The sequence below is a fragment of the Coturnix japonica genome, chromosome 14 (assembly GCF_001577835.2).
Source record: "Coturnix japonica isolate 7356 chromosome 14, Coturnix japonica 2.1, whole genome shotgun sequence".
Taxonomy (NCBI): domain Eukaryota; kingdom Metazoa; phylum Chordata; class Aves; order Galliformes; family Phasianidae; genus Coturnix; species Coturnix japonica.
Window position 1 is genome coordinate 7,124,085 of NC_029529.1, and position 23,090 is coordinate 7,147,174.

Genomic DNA, 23,090 nt, shown 5'->3' on the forward strand with positions numbered 1-23,090 from the left:
TTACAACACAGCGCATAGATGCTCTCTATTTCCATTTGTCTGCATTAAATAATTATTTAATCTATATTAGGTATTTATCAAGTAAACTGCCACCATCTGACGTTTCCTTATTGTAGCCAGAGATTTAGAGCAGCAATTTGTATGCATCCCAGCCCCTGCATGGGCTCTCTGCTCACTGAAGTTATGATATGAGCGTGATATTTTATGAGATACTAGAACTTAATTCCAAAATTTTAGGAGGAGGGAGGACAGACATAAGGGGAAGCAGGTCCACCAGGTTCCCTGGGGCAGCAAGGGTCTCTCACTGTTTTCCTCCTTGAAATCAAGGGCAGCAGCTGCTGTTCAGGACAGCAACTGAAAAACAGTGGCACTGCCAGCCCTGAGCTAAGGGTGCTGAATGTGACATCACAGAGCACCTCTGCACCCCTAGAGGGATTCCTCTGTGGAAAATCAGTCCCTGGCTGTTGACACCTCCATGCCCACACCCCACTTTTCCCACCTCTCCTGGGATCTTGGAGGTCTCCATAAGCACGCCACACCAAGTACCTGGAAGCTAAATGCAAGCCAAGACCTTTTTCCAAGGATCCTGCCCATATAAACACTATCTCCAGGGCAGGAGAAAGGGTCCTGAGTAACAAAATCTGCCTCCACCTCTGTGCACAGCTGGAATTTACTGTGCCATTCATCACTTCCATCTTCCAGCAGATTGCTCCAACACTCCTGGCTCAGAGGCCAAGGAGGAGAGCAGGCTGTGTGCAGACTGGCAGCAATTCCTACCCACTCAAGCATGTCCTCTGAAACTGCAAAGAAGCCTGGGCTGGGAGAAGTGATGCAACATCTCTTTATCCTTACCTGTAGCTTTGGAGGTTTTCTCTCCCACTCCATCTCTGACAATTTGCACAGTAGGAACCCATCCATACTAGAAGCTGCTTCCTTTAGTTTCTCAGGCTTTTTATGCTGCTCCTTTCCTTTCGCTCTCTCCTCATCTCTTCTCTCTGCTTTACTCCATGTCTTGCCCAAAATGGACATCCCTAGGGCGAAAATGAGAGATGCTGTTTACAAAAGATGTCAGTTCTTGGCAACCTGTACATCTGAGGGATTTATCTGCTTTCTGCATGAGCAGCAACTGCAGTGCCCTCAGCCACACTTCAGCCATCACCATAACTACTGCCCCTGTCAGCCTCTCACCGCAGGTTTTTCAACAGATTAATTTTAAAGGATTCAGTTTGGCTGCTTACATCCTGTTTGCCTTGAACCTCTGTTGTGATGTGTGGCAGAGCTGCAGCTCTTGTCCAGGCAGCCTCCTCTCACCTCACCAGATGGCTGCCTTGGCAATTGCACAAGTATTGAAAAGGCTCAACACGAAGACTGCACACCAGGTGAGCCCCAGGAGATGGCACAGCACTCCTTCCCATCCTCAGCTGAAGATCAAGGAGTCAGGGAGCTCAGCAGTGCTTCAGCCCCCTAAGGAGGCCTGGATGGGGCACAGACCCAGCTCTTCTGGAGAAATAAGCAACAGAGGCTGTTCTGGGAGCAGGAATGTTAGGAGAGCACATAGGAGGAGGCTTGCACAGGTGAGGACATAGGATGCCATGGCTCCCTGGTGGAAGGGAAGGCCAAAGAGGTGCACAGCAGAACCCAGACAGGAGAAGCCCTGGTGATCTGTGTACACCCCAGGCCTGGGCTCAGATCTGGGAAGGGCTCCATGTTTGGAGCTGCAACTGCTACCTTTGCTACAAGAGGAGCTGCACAGGTAAGGACATATGGCCTGCATTTGGCTGGGTGTGTTTCATCCACAGGAGGCTTCTACCAGTCCACTAACAGCTTTGACCTGTGAGACAACAGAAACAACTACAGAGACTGAGGGAAAAGGTATTTCTAACACATAGCAGCAGAGACAAATTGCAGACACCAGTGCTTGCTAAGGGTCGAACAGGGCTGAACAGACCAGGGTTGAACCAGGGCTGAACTGTGAGACGGAAGGGCAGAGATGGAACCTGTTCCATTTTCAGGTGTTCTAAGAATGGAAATAAGCATTTTTTTCTTTCTATATTCTTTACACTTAACCTACTCTTTATTTGCATTGATCACATTTTACAGTGTGATTAAATTTATATGGAAGAGAGCCTATTAGTTTTGTCTTACACTTATTGAATGCGATTTATGGTCAGACAAATTAACTCTCAGCACTCAGTTTGATTTATCCAGCAGCATAATGCTTGACAATCTGTACTCTCAGATAACCCGTTTTAAAAGAATTATCTTTATTGTTATTTTTCTTTGGGATAAACCATTAAACCCGGGGGTAGGTACATCTTTCTGCTCACAAACAACCTTCGGCTAAATCCATACAGACAGACACCATGTTTGGCTATCAAACATTAAATGATTCTTCCCTTCATAACAAAGACCTCCCTGTCTGTTTCTTACAAAGGCCTTGTGCTCATCTGTCTTGCAAACATTTAGAGCGCATGTTTTGATCCTATAAAATAAAATATAAAAATATCGTTTCTTATCAGACACAACACTAACTGTCCTCTAACACACAGAGCCAAAATAGGATTCTGGAAGCATCTATCAAAAACAGCCTTGCAATATGGGAAACAAAACTGTATTTTGGAGCATCCAAGGAACAAGACAATGGAGGCACTCCCGATGCAGATAGTTACTTGGGAGGATCCTCAAAGGGTACAGTTGCTCCTCTCTCTTTGCAAGGAGCCCCTTGAGAAGCTTCATGTAGGTACACTATACAACTGCTATTTGGTCAAGCCATGAAGTATTATGAAAGTCAAAGCTTGCACTGAGAGGAGTGTGCCATCTGTTCAGGCTTGAGAGACAGGAAATAACTATCAAAACTACAGCCTAATCATAATCAGCTGGCTGGCAGCTAACAAGCACACATGCTGTCTGGCAAAGAGTGAAGATGCTTATCAGCTGAGCATCTTGCAAGGGAGAAATGAAGTATCTGACAGGGTGAGGAAGAAATACAAAAAGAGCAGGCAGCCAAAACAAAGCTAATTACTGAGGGGAGTTGTGGTCCACTGAAAACTGGGGAGCATCTACACAAAGATCCTCTAATTGCTCCTGTGCTCCTCTGCTTAAATTCATATCTATTGTTGAAGGATATGGGAAATGCATAGACCAGGAAGCAGCCAAATACATCTGCATGAACCAAACAGAAGCCAACAACAGAGATGGGAACTGAACCACAAAGCAATTAAAACATGCACTGGGTAGAAAAGCTTAAACTAGGGGAAAGTGTGTCAGATGTTCTGTGAATAAGGACATTGACAGCTCATGGTCAGTGAAGTTAAGTTGCTGGAGTGCCTGACACCATAACTGGTGTCATGCTTCAGTGCTTCTATTTGCCATTTAGCTTGATAAGAAGTGAAAAATTCATTACCAAGTTACATCTTTGCTCAGAGAAACCTGATCTTGGGTCAGTTCCTCAGTCTGACTGGAGCGTCTACATTGCTAACAACTGGTGGGTGAGCAGATGCTCCCAGGATAACAAGGCTCTGGATGGCAATAAACACAGCAGTTGCATTTGAACCCAAGGAGCTGCTGCTTTTAAAATTAGTCAACAGTGAGAGACAGTGTTCCCATCACCAACCAGTCTGAATTCCCAACCAATCCACAGTCACAAGGGGGAACGTACCCTATCACTATCTGTGAATTCAAACCAGCAGTCCACAATTCTCTGCATGAAGAAATATCAAAAGATTCTGCATGTACCAAAAACTCAGTAGCTTGAAAAAAGATAAAGGACACCAGACCCTTCCTCGGGCAGAGCATATTCAGAGGCAGACAGTAAATCTTCAGAAGCAGCAACAATCCTCCTGCATTCCCTGAAACCACTGCAAGTCATCAGTATCAGACATGAGAGGAAGAACCACATGAGACTTCTGGAATCAGCCCACCAACACAGATGAAGAAAGAAGAAAAAAGATGTGTAGTTAGAAAACTATGAGGCCTTGAGACAAAAATGCCCATGGATGAGGATGTTGTAGAAAGAAGAATAATAAACTGCTCTGCTGCACAGTCATCCTATCTCAACAACTTGTTGAAAGCCTCAGCTGAATAACACAACACAGAATTTTGTATGAACTAGAAGATAAAGATGAAAAACTTAACAGAGACACATTCACTGTAATGGCTGTGACACCTATTCTTCAAGCACCACAAAGCCTGGCCCTATTTGTACTCAGCTCTGCAGAGTAAATGGTAATTAGACTTTTCCAAACATTGCTGTTTTCTTATTGATGGTGGGGAGATTGTGGGGAGATGTGATAGACACAGATTCTCCCTGAGCTTCTCTCTCCCATTTGTCCTTTCAAACTTGCAATCAGAATCACAGAATTTGCTCAGTCTCTGCTTCAAGGCTCCTTTCTGCACTTCTGCTCTGTATGTAAAAAGTTCCAGTTGTTTCTGATCAGGCCTTACCTTCAGCAAACAGCAAAGTGCAGCAGCACAGACACACGATAAAACAGTTAGTGCTGGATCACACCTACAACATTCTGACAGCAAAATCATGAATCTCCTGCACCAGTCTTGAATTTTAAGATGACGTGAAGTCACTAACACAGAAATCAAGACCTACTTTTAGGCACAACCCAGCACAGCCTGCGAGAAAGCAGAAGTAACAGGTTAACATGGGAGAGCAAGATTAACAGCATGAGCTAACTCCAGGGTCAGGAGCATCTCACAGGAACCCACAGCAAATGGTGGATAAGAGCCAGATAAAAGGCTCTGTGCTGGGCCAGGCCCCTGCAAGGACTTTCTTTCTGTGCGGGGATGCATTGCAGAGAAGGAACTTGGCTCATGAAGTTTTCAGACTGCTGTGGCACATCCAGTTTTGATTTTTAATGTTTGTTTTTCTTGTGTCCTTGGCCTTTGCATTTCTTTCTAGAACAATAACAGGAGCAGATAAGCATACTTTAATCTGCTCATGGTGAAAAGGCGGAATGCTGATTGCTTGTTCTGCCTCTTTTGGCTGAGCATTTTTATCCTGCATTGCTGCGGGGAAAGGTCTTGGCTCTTCAGGCTTCAGCTTTTGTGAGCTGAAGGGTATTTCCCAAAGTGAGCACTGAAATGCTTCAATGATCTTAAAAAAAAAAACAAAAAACCAAAAAAACACAAAAAAACCCCCACAAAAAACAGAAAAAAAAAAGAAGTTGTGCAGATTTTGTGAGATTTTGGACTGCAGTAAAAGAAAAATCTAACAAGCTGAATGTCATTTTTTTTAAGGAGATAAGAAAAAGGCTACTGGAGCTGTCAGAGTTTAAGCTTCAACCTTTATGTTTACAAAGCAAAAAGGGCAATTAAATGTGGAAAAATAAATCTTTCCAGGTCTCTGCCAGTGGTTTTCTGGTTGGTACTTGGACTGCTGAATGACAGGCAGGTTCAGTGCCTTGGGCAGGGACTCAGAATACAGCAGCCCTGACATTTCTTTGACGCTAAGTAGTGTACCCTAATAAAGATGTTCCTTGAAGCCATTCCCACTTGCCTGGCAATCAGGCATTAAAGAACATCCTCAATGCAACTGGACTGCCTGTCTGCCCTGTCCTCCCCACGCCAACACTCTTCTCCCTTCCCTGCTGAAGTGAAGCTGCTTCATACCTCTTGTACATTTTTGCCATAGGATCTAAAGTAGAACTTGTTGGAATAACCCAAGAATATGGTAAATTGGCATATTCTGTGCTTTTCCTTCCTGGCTGTTTTTCAAAGGCCTTTTCCACAAAGGTGTCAATGGATGGCAAACGTCATGCTCCATGCAATCATAGGGTCAATAAACATGCACAGAGCATTATGTGGCAAGGATTCCTGCCCACACCTGCCACAAACTGCAGCCCTCCTTGCATAGAAAGGAGCAGCTGAAAAAAAGCTTTTTTCTTTAGTACACACAGTAAGATCCACTCAGCTCCCTGCCCCTGCAGTCTGTCAGTTATGAGCCCCTGAGCACATCAACACAGCTCTGTAGGGCACAGGCTGCAGAGAGGAGCACCCTGATGCTGGCTGTGAGGTTCTAGCTGCCATTCAGGGAAGGACCATGTTTCCTACCCCTTTTCTTTCTTCCATCTCTTCATGTACTTCTACTCTCCGCAAAGACCAAAGTGCAAAAAGAAGGATGAACAGAAGTGGGGGAAAGACACTGGGAAAACCATCTCCAAGTGCTAAGTGACAGCAGATGGTCGAGGCACTGCTCTATGACAGATGAAGAAATCAGTAATATATTTGTCACAGGCAATGTCATTTTCAGCAGCTTGCCTGCCTGCCTTAGCTCCCAGAGCTGCCAGCCCCCATTGGACACAGATCTCTGAAGGATGCAGAGCATCCCTTGTGCCTTCTCCCATAAGGCTGCATGCATTGGCACTGGCACAGACTGCGAGGGAAAGATGTGTGGGGTCAGATGCTGTCCCAGCAGAACAGATTTGCTCAGTGTTGCCTGGGTGTGAAATGTTCTTCACAAGCTCAGCAAAGTAACACTGTTCCCTCTGCCATTCATCACCCCAGCACATCACTGACTGAGAGCCAGGAATGGCTGTTGGCACATTGCCACATGCACAGCAATGCCTGGGCACACAGTGCTGGAAGGAAGTAAGTCAGATGAATGGCAGCATGCAGCTTCCAGAGAGACAGGGTCCAGGGTCCCATCTGCAGGCCTGGAGCAGGTCACTCAAGGTCCCTGTCCTTCCTGCTCATTAGAGAACTGTAGTCCGACATAAGAGGACTGGCACACAACATGTGTCCTGGGAATGGAGTGGGGTGGGTGGTGAGACTCGGAGGCTCCAAATTTCTTGTTCATTTAAGGACAAATTCCTCTTGGTTCTGTGTTCCCACATTCACATGGCAGTCAGCTGATAGAATAGCTCTGGGGCTGCTCCTCTGAGGTTCTTCCACTGCCCAGCCACCAGCTCTGTGCTCTGAGGCTGACCTTCACCATTTCTCCTAGCCAGCCTGTCACAACGTTCCATTACAAATTCTGTGTGATCAACATACGCTCTCCCAATTGCTTCTGCAGAGAATTATCTGGTTTGCAGTACCTGTGAGAAGGCATCCAGCAGACAGTGACAAACACCACGTCCCTCCAGCAAGTTCATAAGCCCAGGGAGAAGAGTGCCTTCTGCCTGCTGACCCAGAACACGACAAACAGTGCAGGAGCATATGTCTGGGAGACAGAACTCAAACTGAATCGTCTTGTTGAACAAGCACGGGAAGTTGCATTCTCATTATTTACACAAATAAATGTATACAACAGAGAGATGATTCTATCTGCTTATAAATATTGTTGGCTTCATATCTCCCTGCTCTTTTGTTGAGCAGGAGAACACAGAGGTTGCCATATTCTTGCTGGAGGCATTTTTGCAGTGGCAAGCTCACAAGTCTGCCAGGCTTTAAAAGAAACTTGGATAACGAGGGGTATAGCAGCTAATGTGGAGGACAGGGGAACAGAAAAAGCCACCCAGCACTGCAGTGGCACCCACACGCCATCCCTATGTGAGCATGGGTGCACTTAGTAAGACTGGAACATGAACACTTGACACTGCTGTTGCTTGTAATGAATCTCACAAATAGTGAAAAATTAATTAATGATAACACTTAGCACTGCTACGACACTTTTACATTTACAAAGCTTTGTGTAAACATTAACTAATTAATCTGCTGTACTTAGCAATTATATAGCGCTTTAAATTTTCCAGGTCTTGTGCAAACATTAGCTAATTAATCTACTTAATTATTTCCGTGCTTTATATTCTGAAGCACTGCAAACCAGCAGCATAAGTAGGAGGCCTCAGCAGTGGTACTTCTGAGCTCTATGGCATTTGCAGTGCCTGCCATGTTCTGGGGAGACATCTCCACAGCAGGCAGACATGCTGCCAAAAGGGCCAAGGGTACAGAAAGTCTTTGGGGAACAGATGCACAAACTCCTACCAGTTAGTTAAAAACTGAAAGGAGTTCAGAGAACAGCTGCAAGAATGATTTCACATCCACAAAACTCACTGCACAGTGAGGGGCTGAAGTTGCTCAGCAGAGAGAGAATATTTGAAAGGTGAATTGGTCACAGCTCGGAAGCCCTCATACAGGGATAACAGATGAGTTATTCAAATAACATCAAATTAGATTTGACACCTGGAAGAGAAACGTAAGAAAACTGGAAAGGAAATCCACTTTTCTAAAAGTGAATGTGAGCAATGCCTGGGCAGAAAAGACCATAATGAAGCGCACCGGAACGGAATTTGGAGCTGTGATTCTGTGTGCTTCTCTAACTGCTGTGGCTTTTAGAGTTGCTTCAGGTTCGATCACTTAAGGAATGAATACTGATCTAGTTAAAGTACACAGGCTTAAAAAAGATATGCACAGATATGAAGTATTAACCTTAGGGAAGTGAGAGCAGACCTCAACTGCACAGTGTGCACGGCAGCATTGCCTATCCCTCTGCACAACCCTGGGAGCTGAGTTGTCCTGGTACCCAGGACAGTTGTCCCAGGTGCCCAGGAAATGAGACAATCCACTCTAACTACCAAAGCTACAGAAATATGAAGCATTTTCCATCAGAAAAATCCTGGAAGAGCCACATCTGCCAATCAAACACTCCCTAAACAAGTATTAATGTACACTCACTCATGCAGAGCTGCATCTCTCTGCTGTTTATTGCATTTTAACATCGTCAACACAGCTTGCTGAAGCACTCACAGTGCTCTGCTGACCTCCATTATTTATGATGGCATGTGAAATTGATTGTGGTTGAAAGATTCTTACTGGAATAAAATGAGCTTCTCAATTATTGACACACACACACACAAATGTCTGTTTTCCAGTGATCCCCCGTAGGGACCACTTGCCTGGCCCTGAGTTCATGACAACAGATATCTCCAGTCGCCAAAATACAGGTGACTGCATTGAAATGATTGTCAAGGTAAAGAACAGCAGAGGTCAAGTGATTCACTCTCTGTATCACTACTTGGAAGGTAAACTGTGAGGACAATGTAAGGCTTTCTGCTGTTCCTAGATGGATAAATGATAAGCTCTGCAGCAAAGCAAGTTGTGATCATTTTTTATACTTTCTATCAAACAGAGCAGGAAATATGCACTAAGTATTAATGAGATTATGAAAAGATGAACAAGGATTTCAGAGATCCAGCCTCCTACTTGCCTTTGCTCTCTAAGAAAATCCTCAGCTACTTGTAATCTAATAAAAGAACTTAACCCACTGCAACAGTGAGAGAAATCTACTGCAGGTTTTATATGCAAGAAATGCAGAGCTCTACACATGCAGTGGTCAGACCTCACAGAGCATCCCCATACCTCCCCCTCCCTCAGCTTCCTACAGGCAGACCCTTGATCAGCACCTTCATGAGATCCCAGCACATGCTATTCCATCCTGAAGCACCAGCCCCTGCGCAAGGCTGAGCCCAGCAGCGCTGACTTCAAGCTGCTGGACTTCCCTCCATGACCACAGGTGTCAATGCGTAGCCAAAATGGAAAGAAGTGGGCAGGGAAGAAAAAGAGCCATGGGGTGTCCTGCCTACACTGTCCTGCAACGGGACTGAGATAGAATGAAGAGAAGGGAAAGCTCACCCTGGCACACAATACTAGCACTGATTCTTTTCCATTCAACAGGATTTTTTTTAATAGACCTATTCTCTCCCTTCTGCCTGAAGCCTGACCTTACACGTGTCACTTCCACCCCAAGCACAGGTTGCTCAGTCTGCTTTCCTAGACCAGCACCCTAGAAATTTGTGCAGTCCTGCAGTCCAACTTCTTACTCACGCAGCAAACCTAGATTTAAAACCATGCCCAGCATCTGCTCTGTGCTCTCTGTTCGTGAGACTTCCCATCTGCCCATGTCAGGTTGAAAGCAAAGCCAGCAAGTACAGTTAGATGAGAGACGCATGGTGTGCTGTGCTGTGACTGCTGCTTTTGGGAGAGTCAGGGGTGAAACATAACTTGACCAGCCTACAAGGAAAAGAACCAATTATCTGGCAATTGTATGCAGCTCATTTCAGTGGGAGGCTTGTAGTCAAGGGGAATAAAATATATGCTGACATCAGTACGCGGAGGTTCCCATTGGAAGCCGCTTTCACTGCAGTGTCGTGAATCTTTTCAGGAACAGCTTGAGAAGATTTATTCTGTGTATCAATCTTCCTGGGGAGCGGAGCTGACAATGGTCATACATAATAATGTTTAAGTCAATTCACATGCACAGTCAGTGTCTGTCTACAAGTCTTGGCCCTAATCAGTACATTAAATAGAAACTTATGACTAATAACTCAGAAAGGACCTCTCTAGGGGCGATTAAATGCTCCTCTTTGGCCACTGTCAGCTCCTCAGCCATGTGCTGCAGCAGCACATGCTCCCCCTGGCTCCAGGAAAGGGGAATGGAAAGTTATAACTCTTCTGTTTGCTTGGCTGATGCATTTTTTATGAGCTGAATTCTTTACTTTAGATTTTGACAGTGATTCTGTGACGTCTGTAAATCAGTAATCACGGTACCTCTCTGTCCATCCCCAGGAAGTCAGGGGCCACTCCAACACTGGACTTATCTTTCTATTTGGCTATACAGTTCTCCACCTTACTGCATGAAGACCTATCATGAAGCCTACATCCAACGAAGTAATCACAGTGTCTTCTTCTGGCCTCAAATCCATAACCTGGACCTCTCAGATGTTTATACATGTTGTGAGCTTTGGGATTCCTGCAAGGAGCAAACAACCCAGAGCTCCCTGTTCAGGACCATCCACACAGTCAGGATCTCTGTCTTGTGCAGAAATCATCCAACGCATCCTCACCAGGCATCCAGGTAGGCATCATCTGCTCCAATACTGCTGGGACTGTTCATGACATGTGCAGAAAAATTCCTGTAGGAGAAACACCCTGCTGTTGGTAGATGTTCACACATAAAGAGCTTGTGTGTGACATTTCTTTCTCCTTCAGTTTCCTATGGTTGTTTGGGTTTGTTGGCTTTTTTTGTTTTTAAAAAGTAGCAGACCACATCAAAATTGGCTCTTCCATCATTACACAGAGAAAATCTGTCCATGAACTCCTGTTCATTCCTGTGCACAGACACCACTCATTACAGGGTCTGTGGGAGACACTCATTTAAACCATGAAGCATTTACCTGAAAGGTATTTGAACTCTGATGAAGGTGCCAGAAGAATGTAGCCTTCCAGGGGGAATCTGCTATTCACCCTTATTGACCTCAGTGTGACTCACAGGTGTGCATCATGTCATGGGCTGGTGGTGAGGTTACATAGGATGTTGGAGATGTAGGTATCACCACAGCAAGCCAAGAACTCAACTCAGAGATGCTGCCATTACTTGGTGGCAGATTATAGGAGTCAAGTGTCCTCCTAGACCAGATTCTTTTGAATGATTCACTGTGGGGAAGGGAGATAGAAAGGAAAGCATCTTAGAAAGCAGATCCTGGCTGCCTGCACCATTCCCATCTCTGTGTGGCTGTGATGCTTTGCTTGGTGGGAGCACATGGGAGATCGCTTGCTGTGTCCAAATCCTACAGACAGCAGCTCTGTGCTAGAAGCCTCCATGGCATTCCCCATAGACAGGAGAGCCCAGAAGAGGTGTCCAGGTTAGGCTGTGTCTAAAGGCAGTGCAACGAGCTCTCCATATGTTGTTTTCTTCAACAGCTAAATCATAGATGATGCTTCATTAAGCTTGAGATTCATCCGTCATTGTTAGTGTTGCACTCAGTAATAAAATAATCATTTGAAGGAAACAGATATCAGAACCCAACAAGGTCGTGGGCTGCTGGGCTGGCCTTCCCACCAGGCCTGGCAGACAGCCTGCTGCCTTCTGGTTCTGACAGGCAGGGCCGTGATGGGAAAACCCCAGATGGCTCTTTTTATTGTGAAAGCACTATATGAAGCTGCAAACATATCTGTCACCTTCCAGCACGTTATTTACCAGCTCTCCTCAACATTCCCCAAACAATATTTTCTAGAGACTGTAATTCAATACCTCACACCCCTGAGCTGTAGCATCAGCCCAGAGAGCAACGTGATAAATGCACTGCATCCCTCCAGGGCTTGGGTTTGCAGTATTCCAGCTGTTAATTATCCCTCTGCTTTTGTTATTCTCATCCCTGCTGTGCCTCAGCATTTATTATATGGGACTACATGCACTAAAAAGATTCTGATTGTTTTAAAGTATAAGGAACAATTTACCCCTTTTGTACAACATCATGCAGCTCAAGGGATCAAGTGGCAAGGTTTGATCAATGAGGCGTCACTGGATTACAGGCAGCGGGGCTCAGACCTCAGAGTGCATGCTTGGGAGAAGTGCAAGTGAGGGAACACACCAAGAATGTTAAGCACGGGCACAAAAAACTTCCCTCATTCTCCTTTCCCCATCCCTTCCTTCCCAGGCCACCACCCGTCCCAGAAACATTCTCAAATTAATCCCCGTGCTGAAGAGAACATCCAAAGCCAGCGAAGCCTGGTCCTGTTGTGCTCTGGGAAGAGTTGCTCCTGCTCTTCCCAGCCAAAGCTGGGTCAGCCTCACTGCAGGGAGCTCTGTACCACCCCTGCTCTGACCCAGCTCCCTCACGCCAGCACCGCACAAGGCCCAGAACTCTCAGCACTGCAGAAATGATGCTCTTGGCAGCCCCCAGGAAACAGGAAAGCAAATACTATTATCCCCACTTGTCTTCCAAGAAACTTCCGCAGGTAATTAAGACCAACGCTGACACTTCTTGAACTGTGGATTTCTGATATTTAATGACATTTTCCAAATATTTTTAATAGACATTTCAAGGCTCGCTCCTAATCTGACATCCGTCTTCTATTAGCATGAAAACAAATAGAAAGGCCTGAGAATCATTGCTTATATTATAAATGACTTTATTGTTGGTTTTATTACCTTCCCCATTAAGCTGTCACAATATGTGCCTCTTCCCATTTCCATGATGACCAGTCAGTGAAATCTGTCATCTTTTCCATGTGATTTATATAGGACCCCAGCGATAACTTAATTCATGCAGAGGATAATTATCAGCTATATTATTAAGGTTTCTCAGTTGCCCTAGGGGATAACGTGTCAGAAAGGTTAAAACATTGACAAGCAATAAAGCACGTATTATAATTAGAGGAGAGCTGGGATAGATAACTGGCTCTGAGCAAGGAGCTGAGCTGCAGTTTAGCATTCACTCAGCAAAGACAGCCGTGACACGGTCACATCTTTCACCTTCCACTAGGACTGCAGGAGTCTAGGCCAGTTCCTTGGAGGGGATTCCAACAAAGAATATGTCCTATCCCATTAATATATATTGATTACTTAAACCTAGATGACCATGCCCTACAGTGAACTGATTTATTGTTCATAATTGAACAGGATGTGGTTGCTGAAGTAGACAAGGCTTCTCCATAACCCTTCTGCTTTTCTTCCCACATCGTCCAAAAAGTTTGTCTTTACAAGAATGGCAAAGGGAGGGAGAGCAAAGAATTGGCATTTCTGAAATGAAACACTGATTTCTTCTGGGATTGAAACTACGGGTGCGTGCCTTAATTGGTAATATGGCATATAGGTATAACCTGGAGGCTATCCCTGAGATAAATGGACCTTTGGCTCAGGCACAAAGCAGTAACTCAGCAGTACATCTGAAGTGAGACTACAAACCTAACCGCAGTTATTTCTCTAGATCTGCTATTGTTACATCATGAAGAGTAGGCAAGGGACTCAGGAGCTCATAAATAGTTTTCATGGCAAGCACGTACACCAGCCAGACGAAATCTCTCTCTGAGAAAATATGGAAAAGTGGTAGATTTAACCTACTGCAAAATGTCATTTCTTGAAGGGGAAAAGCCGCCGCCACCACCACCAACAACAAAATACGCAACTTTCTTGATGCTTAAAGGATGTGTTTATTCTGCAGCAGCATTTTAAATGCTGAGCTCTGGACTTGGCCTTAGGGAGTAGAAGGAATTTGCTGCAGCAAATCCTGCCAGCCCTCCCCATTGTAATCACAGTGAAAATATACTATCATCTATTATTACCTCCACACCCGGAGCACCTGAGCAGGTTTGTGGACCTGTAGTAATGCCCTTGGTAGGACATGGCACAGAGTCTGAGTGGGGAATAGTTAACTTCAACACAGCAGGAAAAGTTGCCTCTTTAAGAAATACGTGGGAAATAACAAGCATCAAGTCAAATTAAGCGGCTGTCCTCCCTGCCAACTGTAAGTGCTGTTTCCACTTTCTTTCAGACAATTTGTCCAACAGCACTCACTCACACATCACACGTAGCAGGTAAATTCCTCCCCTCTGTTGGTGGTCTAGCAGAGCAAAGCACAGCCAGAGCACAAAGCAAATGCACATGTGCAGATGCAGCACTGCGGGCTCCAAAGCTGCTGCCACTGCTGAGCAGCAGGGAGGTCTCAGTGTGACACCCCATGCCTGACACAAGGGCTGCTCAGGAAAGGGAGAAGTTAACACAGGAGGAATTTACTACAGGAAGCAAAAGCACACACAGATCACACTGCCTGGTAGAAGCTTTTCTCTGCTCATCTTCCTCCCATTATTAAAATGTCCCAAGGAAAACAAACAAACAAACAAAAACAAGAAGTGAGAGGGACCAGGGTCAGCGCAGAGAAGGCACAGAGGTATGACCTATATACACCATCTCCTGCCAGAAGCAGAGAAAGATGAATCCCCTCTGACTTCAGAAGTCACCCTTTTAAGACTCAATAAGTGACAAGAGAATTAGGGAATACAGGTGCTTAGAGGGAAGCATGTTTAAATAACATCATTCCTAGCTCAGTGCATACAAACACCTACTTGGGCACTGAACACCAGCACCCAGCATCACAGCACTTTGCAGAACAAAAACAGACAGTCTCTGCAGGAGTACTACCTCTGGCTCTTGATGAAATGCCTCCTGTAGCATTCTCTCCCCGTTGTGCTTTGCAGATGCTTCCCTTTTTAATCTGTCAGAGACAAGCAGCTGCACTTCTGAAAACAACACTTCCCAATAATGCTCTGTTTACAGCCAGATCTTCATTCTCACCCGGTGCTGGTTGTGCTTATCCCTGTCTATCAGTAGGGCAAACTGCAGCCCAGGCCCATGGCTTAAGTTAACCTCAAAAATACGTTCAAATAAAACATCGACTTTGCACTATTGAAAGCTCGGTAGCAATGAAAAGATGAGAAGCATGTAGTCCATGTATCATAGCTTTCCAATTGTGATGTCTTCACTGAGCACAAAGGAGTATTATACTCCTTAACAATCAAAACCAGATGGTACCAATTTTGATAGCCACTTTCACAGAGCTGAGAATGCTTTTGTTGTGCTGGATCTATTGTAAGCCAGTTAGCTTTAGAGGTAATCAGATATTTAACATATTGAAGAGACTGGGATGAATGTAGGATCAAGCTTGTTAATCATCAGCTCTTTACTCCAAAAGCAATGTGGGGAGCTATTGAAGTTACTAAGGCAGGGTGGACCAGATCACTGGCAGGACCTAAGCCCAGTTTGCTCCCTTCTTTCTGTATGAGTGATGCCAGCCCCTCCCACTGCCTCTCCCTGATGGGAAAAGCCATCCCGTTATCCCATTCCTGGTCACAGCTCATCTGAGGAACACGCACAGATCCTGACACTGCCCCACACAGACACTGCTTCCATGCTGAGTGCCACAGCATAGGCTGCTCACACATTATGGGACTGGGAACACAGTAAAAGCCTGAGGGCACCAGAGAGGGTGTTACAGTACAGGAGGAGAGCCCCAAATGTACAACACTGCTTTTCTGCCCTGCTCCTGCAGGGGGAATTGCAGCCAGGAAGGTTCTGAGACAAAGCAGGTAACAATTCTTTACTATTACCAGGTGACAGCTCCTGGGAACGTACAAATCAGTTAGCATCTTGGAGCCTGATACAGCAGGTCGGGAAATTCTTCCTACCAGTTGCTGTCTGTTTGTAATATAGTTAGCACAGACTTAGGAATCAATATTACTGCTCTCAGAAGTCACAAGCATTAATGATGCTAGGTAGAATACGAGCTTGTCCTTTCTTAGAGCTAAATGTCTTTTAATGGCACTTGAAGCATCCCTGAAAGTGAAGTGGTCTCCATCATCTTCCCTGAATCATTTCACCATGATGAAATATTGGATCTGATCCTATTTAACCAACAAGCTGAACTGGGAAGACTAAACCTTACCCATTTTTGCCATCTCCGGACAAGTCCTTCTGATAATCAAACACCACACTCTCAGATTTCTTCAAAGAAAGATGCACAGCAGGAAAAGCCAGGCAGCTCTCCTGTTTCCACACTCTGTGTAGCAGCTGCTGCTCCCTCACTGAGCCTACTATCAGCATAGACCCCCTCCTCGTATCTGAGACTTCGTGCATCAACTTTTTGCCTTCATAGCAGAAAACGTGCTGATGTTTGATGACTCAGAATAGGATTAGGAAATAGTCAGGCACCCATTGGGGAGCTAAGAAACCCCCCAGCAGTGTGGCTTATGCATTTTGGCAATGTGAATTTCAGGAGAGTATATCTTGTGTCTTCTTCTAATAGCAACATTGAAAATCCACCAGAGATCAGTTTAATGCTTTGGAAAAGGTTAATGTTGTTAGGGATTTACTGCTATATTTGAAGTAGTTTAAACTATTATTTTTATTTCCTTGAGTAAGATGGAATTTCAGTGAATCGTGTAGTTAGTCGGCCAGCTTGTGTCTGAAAGAGGTCATTAAAAGCTTGGGTGGTTTTAAATAGTATCTAATTCTGTCCGTCTGGCAGGGAGTGGGGAACTGCCATCAGCTCTGGGTTAGTTACATCAGCTTCTGGGTCAGCTGCTCCAAATAGATACTAAAAGTGAGGGCAAGGAATTCCTATCCCTAAGCCTTCAGGTTTCGGGTCTGTGAATATCCCCTGCACTCTATGAGCACCAATGTCCTTAATGCTCCTTTGTCCCTAACAACCACTCTTAAGTACCATCCAAGGCCTTCCTTCTCCATGCACAGCATTCTGCCTTGGATACCACCATCCCTCTTCAGAGAGGAGCATTTCCAAGCTCCCTAAAAACCTGTCACCCTCCTGCAATAAATATCCAAGGACTGCTGCCACTTGACTTTTCTGCAAGGACTTGTACCTCTGCAGAGCCTGGGTTTGGTTGCTGGGCCAGTCCCCAACATGACACTGCTTTGCCTTCCACAGCGGCTGCCTAGCACTTGCACCAAGGCATATGGATTCCTGTTACTTCACACATTCCCCAGTCCTGGCAAATTCCAATGTCCACAGGCAATACACTAACCCTCCTCATCTGTGCCAAACAGCATCTTGTGGCAAAAAGTGCTGGCAGGATGAGTCCACAGGTAGGCTGTGAAAGTTGAGTAATAAAGCTGTTTCTTGCACACAACAGCAGAGAAGCTTTTGCTTGAAAAACTTGACATTGGCCGCGTGTTATTTTGAGAGCCAGCAACGCTTTCCTCTGGAGGAAGTTAAGGGCATCAGTGTCTCCTGATGCTCATCTCACGGGTCATCTGCAAGTCTACAACTGAAGTCATTTGTGCAAAATACTGTGACAATGTCAGTTGTAATTGCATCAGTCATGCCACACAACAAGACAAATATGACAACATCAGAAATTGCTTAAGACTGAAAAGCAAATGCAGGAAACAGCAGGCAGTCAGAAACAATTATTTTACTATAGTAGGTGCAGTAACAGCTCTCTTTTCTGACAAACAGTTCTCCTGGGAAACAGTGTACAAAGCTGCCAGAGACTGCTCACTTTCCCATGGGATACTATCAGTCTGAAAAATGCATTCTATTTTCTTTAGAGGTTCTGAAATTAGAAGGCACCAGCCCCAGACACAGAAACCCACAGTTTCTGCTCTTCGTAGCACACAGATACCTGCCTCTACAGAAAGTCCAGTTCTGATAAGATATAAAATGAGGCGTTTTGCCCTACCAAATTCAGTTGTAAGAGAAAATGCAATGAGTCATCATGTTTCTTTCAGTGAGATGTGAACATGCCCGTGATACAGCCCTGTGACAATGGTATCTTCACTGCACGTGAGATTGGCAAGCCTGCGCTAAAGTGACTTCCCATTATACCCCTGGGAAAGAACAAGGCAGGTTTCCACCTCAGCAGACTGTTAACCTTGTAACAGAGCTGCATAGACCAAGCAGACGTGTGGGAGGGATTCTTCCTACTAAAATTAAATAAACCTTATGTGAAAAATGTCATTTCCAATGTCTTGAGCTGTCAATTGCAGGAGAAAACGATATTGATTTCTCCAGAAACTTTATTTAAGCGAGTGACCTATTAAATGAAACTTATTTGACACCAGATGGCTCTTGCAATTTAATTCTTGACTGAAGTGATGTCTCCAAGGCTTTGCAATGTTCTTTATCTTGAATGATGAAAGACATTTTCCTTACAGCCATTTCTGCCTGTATCCCAGGACTTTTGCAAAGGAAGTCCTCAAAAGAATCCGGAATTCTTCAACCTGCCTTGACAATCTGCAGAAGCTGCCCACAGAGGAACAACAGGCCCATGCTTTATAAAAGCAGCAGATAAACCTCCTAAGCTGCTGTGATGGTGCTGGTGCTAAACCAGCCTTCTAGGGAGCACTGGCACTCAAACCTCCTGCCTTTCCTCCTATGTGTCTCTTTCCCCAAGTGCCTCAAGGCAAAGCTAATTCTGGGAAGAGAAGTTTGCTTCTCAATTCCAGCCCTTTCTGCACTGGTCCTTGAAGTTCATGTTATCTGGCTGTGAATATAGAGCTGTCTGTCATGCTTCAGAGACCACTCGCTTCTGCTTATAAAGCTTTTCTGCAGTTTGTTCTTTTAAAAGAAGCCAATTTATTTGCATTCAAAATCTATAAGGAAACAATTGAATAGTACAACTGTCAGAATCTGCCTCTTCCATCAAAACAGCTTAGGCACATCCGAAATGTCAGCACTGAATAACAGCCTACATCCTTTGGGTGCCCAAACCCACATCTGCATCTGCTACTGGGCATCAAGCAAACTTGGCAGAGCAGTTAACGCTGCAGCATAACACATAGTGTCACTTGCACAAAGACAGATGAATCCTAATGGTCCTTTCTACTCAAAAGCTCTCACCAAAGGCCCTTCATGGGCACCGACCCACAGCTACTTTGTGATTTTAATCTCTTTTCCATAAGATCAGGAGCTGAGACTGTCCCACCTTCACAAAGCCTTCTAGCTGTTGGCCATGCAGGGCTCACAGAAGGACAAGGCAAAGCACCTTGCCTGCATACAGAATCCTGTTATGATGCTCTGCACCATGTATGAGACAGACAGAGGTATATCTTGGTTGTGTATGAGTCCATGGGACTGCTCTAAGAAGCTATGGAACTAAGCAAACACTTCAAGGCCAAGTAGGGAGCCAGAAGCAATGGCTGTGGGTTTGGAGAGGACCTCTCACTGGTAGTCCTTCCTAGTGGGAAATCTCACACCCATGGCATTGGATGCTAAACAGCCCTGGGAGAATAGAGTTAGTAACAACATACATTATTTCTTACTTTAAGCAAGAAGCTATCTAAGTAGCTGCTTCTTCCCAGTAGCTCCCATCAAACATCCCACCCCAGAGATGGAGCAGCAAGCAAAGGCCACTGTGCACTTCGATCTCCCCTGCAGTACCATCAGTGCAGCATCAAGGCCCAAAGAGCATACAGCTGTTTATTCCTTTCTTACAAGTCTGCTATTGACCCATCTCTGTTCCATCAAAGGGGCTACACAGACAAGTCACCAAACGCTTCCCCCAGCAGGCAGCCAGCCTGGCTATTTCTATAAAACCCCTTCTTACATCTCCCCTAATCCCAGTTCAGTCACAGCAGAGAAGCTCAAAGGATTTGAACGCAATTTTCTCATTGAGTTATACTAAATCATCTAGAAAAGTAGCTAGAATTACATAGAACCTATACAAACTAAAGCGACATAACTATTCTGCATTTGAACTTTTCATTATTATTCCTTAGAGTTAACCTTCTCTGCTTTTAAATCACAAACTCATTTTGCTTTCCACCATCAGATAGGGGCCTTGAGCTGCAGGAAACATGACGTGAGTGTTTGTTTCACACTCCCTTTAACTAAAAAATAACGGGGCACTCAGTGGTCATTGCTCCTCAAAACCAGGCCTAGAGCAATACATTCACTTAGGCACACTGCTGAATGGCAATGTGGCATCTCCTGCGCTCTGAACAGCCAGACTGCTCCAAACACTGCACCTACCCAGCCCCAGAGCTGTACTTCTGGGGCTTCCCAAACCACAAAAGTTAATGTAATTCCAAGCCTTCTGGAGAGAGAATCAGAAATGCCAGCTATAGCTTCAAATGGCACAACAGAGGGGGCTGATTTGTCAGTGTTTGCTGCTGATGATTTGATTTTTCCAAGAACCACAGAATCACCTGTTTTGTTAGCAGCATACCTGCACAGACAGTGCAGGCACAGCCTTTTCAGCTAAGCTCTGATGCTATCAGTATCTGAACTGTTTTGAAACAGAACAAGGTTTCCTGGCTAGCGCACAGTGCATGCATTCTCTTATGGAAAGGAGCAACAAGTTTAATCACCCTGTCACTTCAAAGCAGCAGCTCATGCCACAAACCAGCAATTTGCCACTGAAACCAATTCCTACCGAAGGTGTTGGCATGCTGCTGGAGTCTGTTGTGCTCTGCATACAGCTGATAGGCTGCCGCACTCTTCTCTCACAGCTGCCTGCAGATAGCTGGAGGAGTACACCCTTAAGGACATGTTTCCCTCATCTGATGTGTTTGGTTTCTGTTCCTGCTGCCAGTTCAAATGCCAAGACATCATAAAAAAAAGAAAGCCCACAAAGCAGAGTTTAATTTATAAAACACTAATTCCTTTCTGAAATTTCAACAAAGCTGAAGCTTGACTTGAAAATTAAAGCCAGCTGCGTTTGCTCGGCTTGTAATTAATTCCCCTCATGCGAAGTGCTACCTTGGGAAAGAGAACCAGTCATAAACACATTCACCTGCCATTAGAAAAGGCACACAAGGTAAATAATTCAAGAGATTTGAAAATAAATTCATGCTTTCACAGAAGCAGACTTCCAAGCTTCTTTTCATCTTCTCTCTGCAGCACCTTGCTGTAATAGAACAGTGATACACATATAAAAGGAGAGAGAACAGAGCATGAACTGGGCCTGTCTAGCTTGAAAACCAGAGAAGCCTGTTTGCAGGGACACAGTCCTGTGAAATACACACAAAGCATCCTGGATTTGCAGACACATCCACAGAAATGAAACCCTTGATATTCTAGAGAAATGCAGGCTTTCAAAGCAGGCAGGACTCTTCTGAATGGAGTGGGGGGAGGAAATCTGTGGTGCCTCCTCAGAGCTCTAAGAGATTGAATGTGCAACTGAGCTGTTAACAGGGAACGACAGCAGCTTTGCTGCATTTATGATGCAGTTTCATTACTATTTCGGTCCTGACTGGCACTTTCGGGTCCTGCATTTATTAGCAGCATCCTACTGGAATAAGATAGTACTGCAGGTGTAAGGCACTCAGCATCAACAAGGAGGCTGGCTACATCTGCTCTTTACAAAGCTCTGCGTATGTCTGGCAGAGACTGGGAGAAAGAACCATGTACCCATTTCTGCTGCAGCAGAGAAGAATGATTTCCCATTCAGAGCAGCAGCTCTGTGCTCTGTTCCATTAACATAGAAGCAGGAGGTGACCCAATACAGGTATGCTCACCTTCTGGCTTCAAGGACAGTGGATGGATGTGGCTGAATCTGAAGCCACATATATATATATGAAATATATTTATATAAATATAAATATTTATATTTAATAAACAATAAGAAAGGAAGTAAAGAGTTTTACGTATCTGTGTTTCTGTATCTCATGTTGCACTTTAGTTGTTTTGGATTCCCAACCCAGGAAGGAGGACTGCTGCCAGGACACCCTTCTGGGAGAACCAGGCACCTTCACTGGTCAAGGCACATCTTGTTGGCTGCTTCCAGAGTCATATTTTTGCACAGCATTTGTCATACACTAAGAACCTCCTTTGGGTGGAAATTCACTTCTTACAGCCTTCATGGGAAAGCTGCATTTCTCCTTGGTGGGTGTCGTGATGGAAAGCACAGCAGTGACTAAAGAGAAACAAAGTCTTACGCTGCAACAAGAGAGGATTTGTTCAAATGCAACAGCTATGGGCAGAAATAAAGGGAAGAAGCAGCTTATCTTCAGAAGGCCTCAGGTACAGAAGGATCTCCAGCAAGATGCCCTACTCCACTGCATCTGAACTGCCCTCTGACTCTTTCGGTATTTGCCACTTGGGTATTTTACAGCTCCTTTTATGTCCAAGAACTGCTGCATGCAGTCAGCACTGCTGCTAGCAGTTGAGGGCTCTTGCCAACTCTGCCGGTGTGATTTGCACAGCCAGGTGGCTGATCTCCCAGAACCAGGGCCTGTGGTCGCAAACCCTATTTCTCTCCATGTCTATAGGAAACAATCTTGATTCATTCATTCAGCTTGTATTGATCATCTTCACTTTTTTATGAGAAATGAATCACGAGGAGCTCTTTCTGTTTAAAGCTGAGGAGATGTTGTTCAAAGACTTGCTGTGGTATTTCTCTATCTGACAGCTTTATTGGGTAATAGCCACTGGTGGTGTATATGTGCGCAGTCAGTCAGACCTTTTATGTATGTATGTACCCATAGAAAAGACTGGTTTAAAGATACCATTTTAGTATTGTTGTGATTATACCATGAGACCAAGAATCTAAAAGGCAGATGAGAACCAAAAGCTGATTAATAGATATTCATTGGCTCTCCCTGTTCTCCATACCCCAAGTAGGAGGATGCCAGACCACTGTCTGCCTGCTAAAGCCAGGCAGGGTGGAAGGTGAGAGCATGTCTTGTTGGAATTCAATTAGTAAATAGTAATCAGACATCCCAGCCTGGTCTGGTCAGGTGCAGAGGCTGGAACTGCATGGACTTTAAGGTCCCTTCCAACACAAGCCATTCCGTGATTCTATGATTATTTCAAAAGTGAAGAACAGATGTTCCACATATTAAGGAGCTATTATGCTAAGTGTCATTGCAGTGACTTGTGGGAGCAGCATACTCATTTGACTAAGATTAG

At 44.8% G+C, this 23,090-nt stretch overlaps 1 long non-coding RNA gene across 1 annotated transcript in view; it reads right to left on the reverse strand.

Moving 5' to 3' along the window:
* Positions 1–378: 378 nt before the first annotated feature.
* LOC107320718 overlaps positions 379–23,090 on the reverse strand; it is a 48,317-nt gene continuing 25,605 nt past the window's right edge. The window contains exon 3 of the long non-coding RNA XR_001558358.2: positions 379–1,031. This is a non-coding gene — a long non-coding RNA (uncharacterized LOC107320718). The remainder of the gene's footprint in view (positions 1,032–23,090) is intronic.